This window comes from Heterocephalus glaber, unplaced genomic scaffold, assembly GCF_053883595.1.
Source record: "Heterocephalus glaber isolate CG9 unplaced genomic scaffold, H.glaber_assembly_v1.0 deba00000768, whole genome shotgun sequence".
In the NCBI taxonomy this organism is placed as follows: Eukaryota; Metazoa; Chordata; class Mammalia; order Rodentia; family Bathyergidae; genus Heterocephalus; species Heterocephalus glaber.
Window position 1 is genome coordinate 13,161,665 of NW_028258162.1, and position 12,089 is coordinate 13,173,753.

At 41.4% G+C, this 12,089-nt stretch overlaps 1 long non-coding RNA gene across 2 annotated transcripts in view; it reads left to right on the top strand.

Annotated features, from left to right (window-relative positions):
* Positions 1-11,445, top strand: part of LOC110344913 (uncharacterized) — a 32,341-nt gene extending 20,896 nt beyond the window's left edge. Inside the window, exons 2-5 of one of the 2 annotated variants that reach the window (XR_002387859.2) lie at positions 4,263-4,345; positions 8,045-8,793; positions 9,209-9,482; positions 9,900-11,445. This is a non-coding gene — a long non-coding RNA (uncharacterized LOC110344913). Of the gene's footprint in view, positions 1-4,262; positions 4,346-8,044; positions 9,483-9,899 lie in introns of both variants that reach the window. The other variant, XR_015449700.1, reaches the window with a different exon arrangement.
* The last annotated feature ends 644 nt before the right edge of the window (positions 11,446-12,089 follow it).

The window sequence follows — 12,089 nt, forward strand, 5'->3', positions numbered from 1 at the left end:
GTCCCCAAACTGCTGCTGTCCTGTCAGCCTGGGGTGGAAGCTGCAGGGAGTTTTGAGGCTATGTAAGGGGAAGCTGAGTTAATGTCATGCCATTTTAATGGTAGTTTAAAAAGCCATTTTGGAATGTTTCAATAAATTGAGAAATTCCAGACTTCTGGTTTTGTGAATGTAAATGGTATCTCTTCCATTCATCTTTAAACTTTTTTGTGAAAGAATGAAAGATCAGATAAAAATCAATAGAATATGAAACAAAAACATTAAATACGAACAATCACATCAAAAGAAACTATGCTTACATGGAGAAGTTGTACAAAACAGGTTTCAGATGATACTGAAAGCAGTAAGTTACTAAAAGTAAAAGATCAGTGTCTAAAGTATTAAGTTGTAGTTTATGATTAATTGCTCTATAAGAGAATATGAGATGACTTGGTCCTCCCTCTGATATACGTCATCAAACCAGTTTCCTTTTTTATGTAGCTTAGAACAGCTTTTTCAGCCCTGCAGCTCTTTGTTGGTGATAGTAGGTAATTTTTTAGGCTTCCTGTCAAATTTGGGGAAAACATCATTTTCTTCCATGTTTGAACTAAGCCGTCTTTCTATTATCTCTTGAAAATTATGAGATAACTGACACAAGGAAACAAAATGTAACTGACAATGTAGGAAAGTTGTGTTAGAATTTTATGCCTGGCAGGTACTTAATCTAATATTTTATAATTCTTCTGAAATTTTGATGCTAGGGTATCTCAGCTTAATAATATTTATAATATATTTCGACTTTTCTTTCCTCAAAGATAGACCAATATTTACATTCTTGTCCATAAAGTGGGACCTTTGAACTGTAGAGCATCAGACCTCCAAATCCTGGACCTACCTCTGGTGTAATTATTCCATTTATGTACCCTATTTTAAAATCTGAAGGCATGTACTTGTAGTGTGCTGACTAATATCTATGCAGTGATTTTAGGTCATTACACAGTCTCTAGTTAGTTAGTTGTTAATTTTCACTCAAGCCTGTGTGAAAAAATTTTCAACTCTTTTCTGAAGGAGATTTCCATTTTTATTCACATTGACGAAAGTTTTTTTAGAAGGTAGCAGCATTCGAGTAAGAATGAAGCAATGGTAGCACATGGAAATGGTCTTGGCATGTGCTTAAAATCCTACATATGTTATGAGACCTTGACTCAACTGGGTGGCCTATAGCTCTAACACAGAGTTAAAATCACTGAATATACTGATACTCTGTCTATCCCCAATTTAACAGATAAGAACACTGGAATGAAGTAACCAAGACAATTGTTATAAAGAGTAATTTGCATTAACAAAGGATTTAAATTTCAAGAGGGCTGACCAGCTTTAAAATTAATTATTAGGCAACTGTGTCTCAGGGTAGGCTGAGGTTACTGATTGCTGACCTATCTGGTGGTTATTGAAAGGGAAGCTCTGTTCTCAGTTTGGAAGAAAACTAACAAATATGTCTCTGGATGACCAATATTGTTTAAACAGTGAAATAATTTATCCAAAGGGTAGAACTATTTATAGTCATTGGCTCAAATACATTGCAAGAAAAATGGCTTTGGGGTAGTTAAGAAATATAGATTATTTCTACTTATGACAACTTGGAGTAGACCCTTGCTCATAAAATTTTCTTCCTTCATGATGCCTAATTTTTGGTGACCTGTTTGGGCACTGTCATTGACAGCTTTTCTGGCCCCTGAATTGCTTTCTTCCCTTGAGTTCCAAAGCAACTCTGTCTCCTCATTTTCCTCCTATCCCTACTTTCTGCATTTTCCCAATATTTAACAGGAGCATGCTCCATAGCTCTTACCCTAAATACCATGTGATACTGTGATCTCACATCTTTACTCTACTGTGGTGTTCACAGCCACTTCTGCAACTCTTCCACCAGGAAGCATCCCGCACAGGAAGCCCCACTCAAGGGCAAGTCCAGATCGTACCCCAGATCCCAGCGTTTCCCTGCTACCACAGCAATCTGAAACATGCCACCCTCTCCTGCCTCTAGCCTCTTGTCCTTCAGCTTCTGCATCGCATATTAGTTACCTGCAGCTGTGTAACAAATTACCTGAAACTCAGTGACTCAGAGCAACAAACATTTCTTATCACATAGCGTCTGTGGGCAAAGAATCTAAATTTTATAGCTGAATGCCTGTGGCTCAGGATCCTTTGTGAGATCAGTCCCATCCAAAGGTTCGGCTGGGGAGTTTGCTTCTAAGCACATGCTCACCGCTGCTAGCTGGATCTGGTCCTCACCGGTCGGTTGGCTGAGGGCCTGGGTTCCTTGCTAGCTGTTGGAGAGGCTCCTCACTTCCGTGCAGTTGACTTCGTGCAGACAAGTGAGCAAGAGAGAGTGATGTTCTCGTTCTCTTTGCACAGCCTCAGTCCGGAAGTGAGCCCAACACTTCCTGGTATTGTTTGTCAGGGAGGAGTTCATAAACCCAGCACACACGCAAGAAGGAGGTATCACATGTGGGCATGGACATTGAGGGAGCCCCCAGGGGCTTGAGGCTGCCTACTTCTCTTCTTCAGGGTGTTCTAGACGAATTAGCCATTGCATCTCCGTATGGTGGAAATCAAGTCACGATGCCATTCACGATCCCTCAAGGATACCCCATTTCACTGAGAGTTTGTTGGGCTTAACAGCCTTGCCTGATAACTTCCTGGTGACTGCTCTGATTTCATCCTTGACCTGCACCGCCCTCACCAAGTATTTCTGTCTCAGGGTCTTTGCCTCTATCTAGAATGTTTTCACCGGACACCCCTCTCAGCCCTTGCTTATCCCTGTCCTTCATCTGGTCCTGCTCAGCCCTCTGAGTGCTTTCTTGTTGCCCTTGCTTATAGTAGAAGATGCACAGCACTAGACACATCTGATGTGCTTTGCTCATTATCGACAGTGTGCTTCCACGAAGCTCGGGGTATTAGTGCCACCTCTTGCCTGTGCAGGGGCTGGCATGGAAGAGGCACCAAACCCACTTTGTTGTTGTTGTGGTTGAATTTTTTCATTCTTCCTTGACTCCCCACGGAGCTGCTGAGTTAGGCTCTGTTTGCTAAATATGTAAACCTATAAATTTTAGCTTGCTATTTTGCAGTTCTATTTTATTTCACCAGGTTTCAACCTTGAAGTTTGTTCTTTATTATTCTTTTTTTATAGCGTATGAGGAAGTGGAGCTTCAGGGTATAAGTGGAGTCTGCATAACTGCAATGCCCAACACCGGCGTGGAGCCCTGAGCTCTGGTCCAGGCAGTCTCCCTGCCTCTGTCCATGCTCATGGTCTTTAGAAAGATCAGTGAGAAGGCAGTTATGCTCTGGCACACTCTTTAATCGAAGAAACTTCATAGGGGACTGGGAGGAGACTTGGCAAGATTAAATGAAACAATTGTATAACAGAATCAGAACAGTTGAAAGCACTTACGATATATAAAGATCACAGAATTAGAAGCCAAAATATGTGAATTAAAGATGACCTCTGTCCCTACATGAGCTAGAATCTATGTTCTATTTATAATAAAGAATATAATTGTGCAGTGTATGATGACTTTCGTTGAGGCAGAGCTCCTTTATATGTAAAAAGGAATTTTAAAACTTAATAGAAATGGTTTATGAGAAAATAATGTGGAAAAACTTTATAAACTCTATTCCTGTATGAATATATGGCATTACTACTGTAACCATGGCAAATACTATGGGTTAATTTGAAATATTGAACTCTAGTTATATATATATATGTATATATGTATATATATATATATGTGCACACACACATATATTTTGAGTTCTCATTATATGCTGAACAATGTGCTAGTTGCTCTATTGAGAATCAAGAAATAAACATGACAACTCCCTTCTCCTAAGATGTTAATTGAGTATAATAAAATTTAAAACAGTCTCACTAATGAAAAATTACGTGATGAACTAGAACTCTTTCTCCTGCTATATTAATCTGGTCAACATTTAATACATGTCCATTAAAAGATTGTAAGTGGGACTATAATATGTGTCATCTCAAGATTTTTGAGTTTCCCACCACAGTTGTAGATTAATACACTGGGAACACGGAGTTCAGGTACAGCGCTACCCAGGGCCACTCAGATTTGGACATCATGGGTTCAGCAGCCAACTTGCTCTTACAGGACTGAATAAAAGTGCAATCAGTTCTAGCCCTATTAGTTTTCTTTTCAATTAGCTTATTTTCCACACAAATCAGGTATACAATTTAGATGACTTTCAAAGTTGTGTTTCATTTCCAGACCAAGCCAAGAGTTAAGGTGCATCATGAGAAGGGTGTTCTGAAGGTGTGGCATGCTCCGGGCTTCCCAGTGGTGAGTGAATGGTATGCAGAATCTGCACTGATTGGGAATTAATTGATAAAACTATACAGAAGTTTCATTTTTGTTCCTATTTCATTGTGTTATTATTTTGTTGTTTTCCACTTGAGAGCACATAAAGACATCTAAGGATAGCTTCAGAATAACTGAACTTTTTTCTTGGTTTGTACTCTGTATATTGCAAATCATCATGAGCACATGTGTATTCTGCAAGCAAGCCCTGGGCACCTTCCTTGGGGTCCCCATACATTCTCCAGGCAACACTGGCTCAGGGATAGACTTTAGGGATCTTTGGCAGGGACAGCAAAAGCCTCTCTGGACCTTCTCAGAAAATTCTTTCATGGAAAGTCCCTTCTCTGCTCATTTCCGATTCCTCTTTGCCCTCTTTTGTTTCATAGCAAAACAGAAGTCGAAAGACTAACTTTAACGATGGCAGAATCGTGCTGCCTCCCAGAACTTTTGTAATGACAGATCCCTAGTCACTAGTTAAATTTTAAATGTTTCAGAAGCACAGCATGACTTTCTGCTATTTAAAATAATTAATAGCACTTTATCCTGGATTTCTTAGCAATGGATAAATGAAGTCTAGCCTCGGATTTAGCTTTTATTGACAATTTCAAAATAGTTGAAAATCAAATTGCACACGATTCATAAGTGGAAATAAAGGGATTATAATCAAGAAGGTAGCCTTGCAGAGATCTCAGAGACATGGTGTTGTCAGGAAGGGTCCTAGGGCAGTGGGATGGGAGCTGTGACTAGGAGGATGGAGGAGGCCAGGTTTCCAGAGAGAAGGGGAAGCTCATCAGAAACAAGGCAGACTCACGGCGCCAGGCAGGAGGGAAGCTCAGGGGGCTGCACTGGTGTGGAGTGGGAGGCGGTCACACCATCCGCACAGGGGACACAGATGGGCATGGGTGGACACCCCGCCCCGCGGCAGGCAAGGCCAGAGGCCGGTAAACTGGGCTGCTCACATCTTACCTCAGTGGCTGCCACACCGTGCAGGGCTGCCTGGGTTTAAGTGGTAGCAAAAGGTCCATTTGAGATCCCTGTCGCAGTGGCCAGGCAAGGGGCTCGGCCTCGGATGGCCACAGCAAGGGGAGTGAGAAAGGGTGAGAATCGGATTCGGTGTATTTGAAGAGCGCATTGACAGGATGTGCTAAGGAGCATGGACACAAGAACAGCACAGAGGGGTCCCTTATGTCCCCACATGAGCCACTGGGCACTTTCCTGGGATGAGGAAAACAGAAGACGCAGCGTTTGGGGTGATAGCAAGTGGTACTTTAACATTCCACTGGATATCCAAACAGAGATGACCTGTAGACATTTGATGACACAAAAATGAGGCATGTTGAATGTCGGGCAAAAATAGAGCTTGCATACAAGAATGGACTTGAACTCAGACCAAAAAACTGAGGTAGGTAGCCGTACCCTCTGAGTCATGAGATTACCGTATGCCTGAGAAATGTTTGCTAGTTTCCTGCCCCTTCCAAAATGTCGTCTTGAGCACCGTGGAAATAAATTGGGCAACCTTAGCAAATTAGCTTGGAGGGAGATACAGAAAACAGTGACATGATTTACAACACTGAGGAATCTCTACTGGCATGTGGTGGACAGGGAGGCAAGTGGGTCAGGAAAGACCTCTGGAGAAGGGTTGGAGGTGAGCCCGAAGGGTTGGGAAGCTTAGAGAATAAGGGCTCCTTCTTAACGAATGAGTCACGTTAGTGCTACATAGCTTGGGGACAAGTTTGAGGAAGGGCAGGTAGACCAGTAAGATAATAATACAGGATCCGAGAGTCTGCAGTGGCCAAGGGAGCATGTGGGTGTGAGTGTGTGTTCTGTCAGAAGAGGACTTTGGATTTAATTACGACTATAATGAGAAACAAAGAAGAGGGTGGAGGAGAAGAGGGAAAAACAGAAACCAAGAAAGCTTTATGACTCAGTGGGGGCCTGGATGATCACATTGCCGTCTCAAGAGATTGAAAAACTGAGCTACTGTGAAGAATATATTGGAAAGAATGGCCTGATCTTTCTACCTGGATAATTATTAACAAATACTGTGGGTCAGAACTGAGAGCGTCTATATTTTCATGAGGGTTTAGTGACCCTGGAAGAGGAAAGGCAGAGAGAGCAGAAGAGTTTCTGGTTGGGAGCTGCAAAAACGTCCAAAGGGTTGAGGGAATTTAAAGCAGCAGAAGGAGCTGACTCTGACATACTGGGATGGGGAAGCTCCAGGTTCTGAGCTAGGTGGTTAGGGAGAAAATGTTTTAGGGATCCAGGAGAACTTAAATGAAAGTTGTTACCATCCATCTCTCCTGTGATGGGTCCCCACCATTAAACAAAGAAACATACGTTGCTATCCACTCTAATTTCCATCAGGGATTCTCAGAAACAAATCATCACCTAGAGAATCTTAAAAAGGGGGAACACAATTTCTCGAAAAAATTTAAGCTTTGTCAGTCATGACACTTACCTTTGTAAATGCCTTTTTCTCTTTTCCTTTTTGTTTCAAGCTTAAATATTGGTTGTACACTTACTTTTAGATACAAATAGATTCAATTTTGTACTGACAGCTGTGCTTCCAAATTGCCAGTCTTTGTCTCTCTCCAGATTCTTTATCTGTAAAATTAGCAAAGTGGTAATCCTCTTTTATGGTACCTGTGGGGACTGCAGTGATTAGGCAACCACGTACCTTGAAAAAAGAAATTGTTCTGAGAACCTTAGAACCTAAGAGCCTTTCAGCTTTGGCCCAAATGGCCACAATAGAGCAATTTCCTTTCTACTATTCTTTATTGAACATAATTCACTTAGGCAAGAATGGAGAAAAGAAGAAAAGAACAGCAGAAACAGGCAACCGTGATTTCTTTTTTGTTCAGTATTTTTCAAAACCCGGTGAAGTAAATTCTGCAGGGAATTTAGAAAAGTGAACTTGTGCTTATAGAGGATAAGAATATGTCCAAGTCAAACAGCTTATTAATGACTGTGGTGGGTGGGAGTGTGAGTCTGAAATTACAAACGGCAGGTAAAGAGGCATCGTCCCGTGATTTTCTAGGAACAAGGTAGTCCTACTGGCAGTTTAATCTGCCCCCGGATATTTCACAACATGTAGTTTAAGAATCCTCATATTTGAGGAATGGTATTACCTATAGTTGCCCTCCTGAGCTGCAGTGGACTTTCTGAGGTCGACTATGGTCCAAAAATATCAAATAGAAAATTCCAGAGACAACTCATATATTCTACATTGAGCAATATTCTGAGCAGCATGAAGATTGCCCAGGGTACGGATCATCCCTTTGTCCAGCAAATTCACACATAGTCATTTAGTAGCTGCCTTTGTTATCAGATTGACTATTATACTCTCGTAGCTTTTGTGTCCAAATAATGCTTGTTTGATTTCCCAAAGCTCAAGGGTAGTGATGCGGGCAATCCTCTTTTTAGATGTACCAAAGAGAAGACATAAAGTGTTTCCTTTAGCAAAAAGTTGAAAGTTCTCAATTTAGGAAGGAAAGAAAGAAATTCATACCTCAGCAAGGGACACCCTGGAAGGAGTAGGGGTTCCTAACCCACAAACTAAACTTTGTCATGGGTATATATGGACGGGGAAAACAGGGTAAGTAGGGTTGGTGTGATCTGCAGTTGTGGGTATTCACGGTCGGTCTCGCAACTCAGTAGTAAGGGTTAATTACTGTGGACCTCAATTCTCACAGCTCTCACAGGATTCACCAAAGGGGAGGCCCACAGTGACTCATGGAACCGGAGCCAGAGGTAACATTCTTCCAGGCTCAGGTTGCCTTCTCTGTACCTGTCTTAAAATCCGTGTCATTATGAACAAACAGCCTCCTGAGGAATTTACGCATCATGGTCCAGGTACGATGCTGTTCAAACTGAGTCAGAGAGAAAGAATGGAGAACCTGGTTCTGCGTGTGGTGGGTGGAACTGTAGGTACTGGAAAAGAACCTCCTAGGTCAGGCTGGGAGTTTGTGTGAGAAAGCATTCCTGAGGTAGCTGAGGGGTGAAAATGAAAAGGCCAATCACATGTTATTTCTGAAAGTATCCATTTCCAGAAAGAGTTTGCACTCTACCCACAAATTCTGATTCTATTTTAAAAGAAGTAAATGAACAAGAAAAGCAACATTGCGGAGGAAACACTTGCTGTTCTCCTAAGCAGTTTGCTTTGGAGCATCTCTATCCAAACACAGCGGGTGTGTTGGAATGTTCGGTCCCTTCTGCGTGGATCCTTTCCTGAGAATTCTTTTGTAGCCATTGTGATGTGAAACACACCTCATGCTGGGTTAGTTCTGTTTCCTTTTTCCAAACTGTGAGGCTTCTTAAAAGAACACACACACTGTATTCAAATTTTATGTATTCTTGTAATCAATCAGGGTCCTTGAAGAAAAGAAAATCCACCCTGGATGATTCAAATGAAAAGACCTTAGTGAAGGGATAAATTCTAGAGGTGAGGGCACAGTTAACCTTCAGCATATTTGGACAGAGAGTTATCCCTATTTGGTCTCCGGGTCTTAGAGATCCTTTGTATTTTTCATTTAAATATTTTAAAGGTTTTTTTTAACAATGTATAAGTGCAATAATAAAGGCATAATGCAAAGCAACTTTATTATAAAGAATTCTGTCATCCAACGTTTTATCAAAATGAGAGGCATCTCATTTGAGAAAGCTATCTTTCCTGATTCTCTTTAGAAAATTATTTGTTCTAGGCAGACTTCTAAATAGCCACAGATGCCTATCACCCTGCTAGTATTTACATCCTTGGTAACTCTGTCCTCTGGAGGGTGGGCTGGATTTAGTGACTTGGTTCTCATGAGACAACCCAGCAAAGGTGACAAGTCTCCTTTCTGATTATTGTTATAAAGCCCGTGACTTCTGCTTATATAGTGCATGCTGTTGTGTTCTTGGGTCAACACTTGACAAAGCAAGTTGCACGGTGGAGAGACTGAGGAACAGAGCACAACCTCTCACTGTAGGCTGGAAGGAACCGCATCCAGTCAGCACTGCCTGGGAAGAGTGGTTTCTCTGGCTGAGCTTCGTGACCACTGCTGGGCCATCGCAGATCTGTTAGATGAGTGATGGCAGAGGCTCCAACTAAGGTGTGCCTACATCGCAAGGCCAAAGAAACTGAGAGAGGAAGTACGTGCTTTTTATGCCGCCATATTTTGGAGTACTTAAAATAACAGTAGATGATTAGTAACTTTAGTTTTACTGGGGGGCATATCTCATACAAAATAAAATTCTCCACTTGTATGTGTATATAGTTTCTGAGAGTATTTGTAGGATAAGCATTCACAGTCAACTTGGAAGCTTTATACCTCCTCACACTTCACCCCTGAGTTTCCTGATGCCCCATCCCCGGGTCCTGCTAAACATCACCCAAGCCTTCTTAGTTTAAAGTCAATCCATCTGACTTATCACCATCTGAAGACATAGAATCTGAAGTTTCACCTGTAAATCAATGTTGTTATCGTTATTGGAGTTGAGAGAGCTAATGTCGGCCTGTTTGCATGCATCTTTGGACTAACACGCTTGAAATGTTTTCTTCTTTGCCAGTAATTAAGGACAGAAAATGAAAAGTTCTCAGCTGTGACGAATGCGTGCTACTGAAATCCAAGACGATGTTGTGAGCTGTCTTCTTCCAAACCATGAAAGACTGCACAGTCCTCTGGGCAATGAAATAAGAAAACAGAACCAATGAGCTTCACAGTTTCATCACCTTCTAGGGCCTTCCATCATTCTTCCATTCTCATTGTTTTAGTCTTTTAAAAATACTTCTGGACTAATTACAGAGTGATGATGACATAAACCTTGAGGTTACGAAATAGGTAAACACTTCAAAACATAGACAACATGAGATTGTTTATATATCATGAAGTCATAAAAGAATTCAACAGACCTAGATGATAATTAAAAGATAAAAAAATGCATTCTTTTTTTTTTTTAAATGTGTGTTTTTCATTTTGGTTTTTGGAAAACCTTTAAGAAAGAGAAAAAGTCTTGAGATATTATTTAAACTATTCTTAAAAACCTCAAAAAACTAAAAGTGGTTCCAGTGACCTTTGGGGTTGAGGGTCTGCAAAGCACCTCAAGACCCGGAGAGGCTGCAGGGGCAGTGCCTGGGCTGTCAGCACCCGGGACAAAGAAGCAGCTTTCCGGGAAGGAGCAAGGGAGAGACAGACAGCGCCATGAGGGAAAGGCCACTGGGGTGGAGAGCAGTGCTGGCGGACTCCAGCCATCGCTACGAGATTGTGTCAAAGCCGGCGGGGAGCAGCAGGGAGACGCTTGATGTCCTCCCTCTCTCCAAACTTCTCTTGTGTTGTCTCTTGGCTGAACCAAACCATTTGGCTCTTTTGAGACCCTGCGATGGTAGAACATCAGAGAATGGACGTGGGCTGTGCTGTTTGAGAGCACAGCCTCCACCGTCTTCTGCTCATTTTCCCCGTTTTGTTATCTTGGGCACTTTCCATATTAGCCCATACAAATACGCATCGTCCTCTTGAGATGCTCTCAAAGAGGAGCCCTAGTCAAACCACATTAGGGAAGAACTCATATGAGAGGTGCTACCCATCCGAGCCTTGGAGGGCCTCGGCATATGATGCTTCACAGGAAGCAGAAACAGCAAGTCATAGTGAGCCGAATGAGGGCATGGGGCCAGGAAAGATGGGCTGCATTTGGCTCTGTCATCTGGAAGAGGGTGTAAGGCTTGCATAGCAATGTGAGCCCTTGGTGCACGAGGTCTGGCACAACTGCTCAGGAGCCTGGGATTTGGGAAGCAGCACGGCTTATTACTAAAGGGATTCCTTTAGAGACTGGGACTCATAGACATTCAATAAATACATCAAGTAAACTCGATGAGGAAGAGGACTCATCAACCAAAGTGCATTTAGAGATGAGACAATTACCTGGACAATTTTGAGACAGAAACCCTTATATTTAAGGAATAGGACTTTCACTTCTAAGTCATCAATGACATTCAGCAGATTCATTCAAATAATTGTTCAAGTTCATTTACTTTCCGAGACAAAGGCTAAATATGCACTCTGTGACATAGTATGTTCTTTTTGTTTAAAATGGTAAACAATTTATGCTTGAGTGATCAGCTTGATTTAAAATTTTTGTCCAATGTGTCTTCAGAGAGAAGTATTAATTTTTCAGACGCATAAAATTATTTCAATACCATTAATTGCAATAGTTTTGCAGTTATGCTTTCCCGGGCCAGGGATTTAGCTCAGTGGTTCCAGCACATGCTTTGCAAGCGCAAGGTCCCGAGTTCAATCCCCAGTACCAATAAATAAATAAATAAATAAATAAATAAATAAATAAATAAAAAATTATGCTTTCCCTTAATAATACACTAGTGATTTCTTCCATCTTTAACTTCATGCATAATGGGAGAATTGTTAGGAGGGAATTGAGTTTGGGAGTGCTTCCAATATTGGAAGAATTTCTCCTGTCTGCTTTTTGTCAACTACATATAAAAATCATACTTCAATATACAGTTTTTAATTATGCATTTGATGTCTCTAATATCCTTTACTAAATGCCATAATTCCTCATATGCAGTTTGTCACCTGGCATATGTAAACGTGGAATTATGTGGATATTAATGCATAGTTCTATCAAAATGCCAAGTAAGAAAAAAATCACTTCCAATATTGACCCAGGCTTTAGACAAGAGATGCTTTGTTTGATGTGAAGGCATTTATAATTTCATCACAGGGGAATATTTTTCAGTGGTGCTGA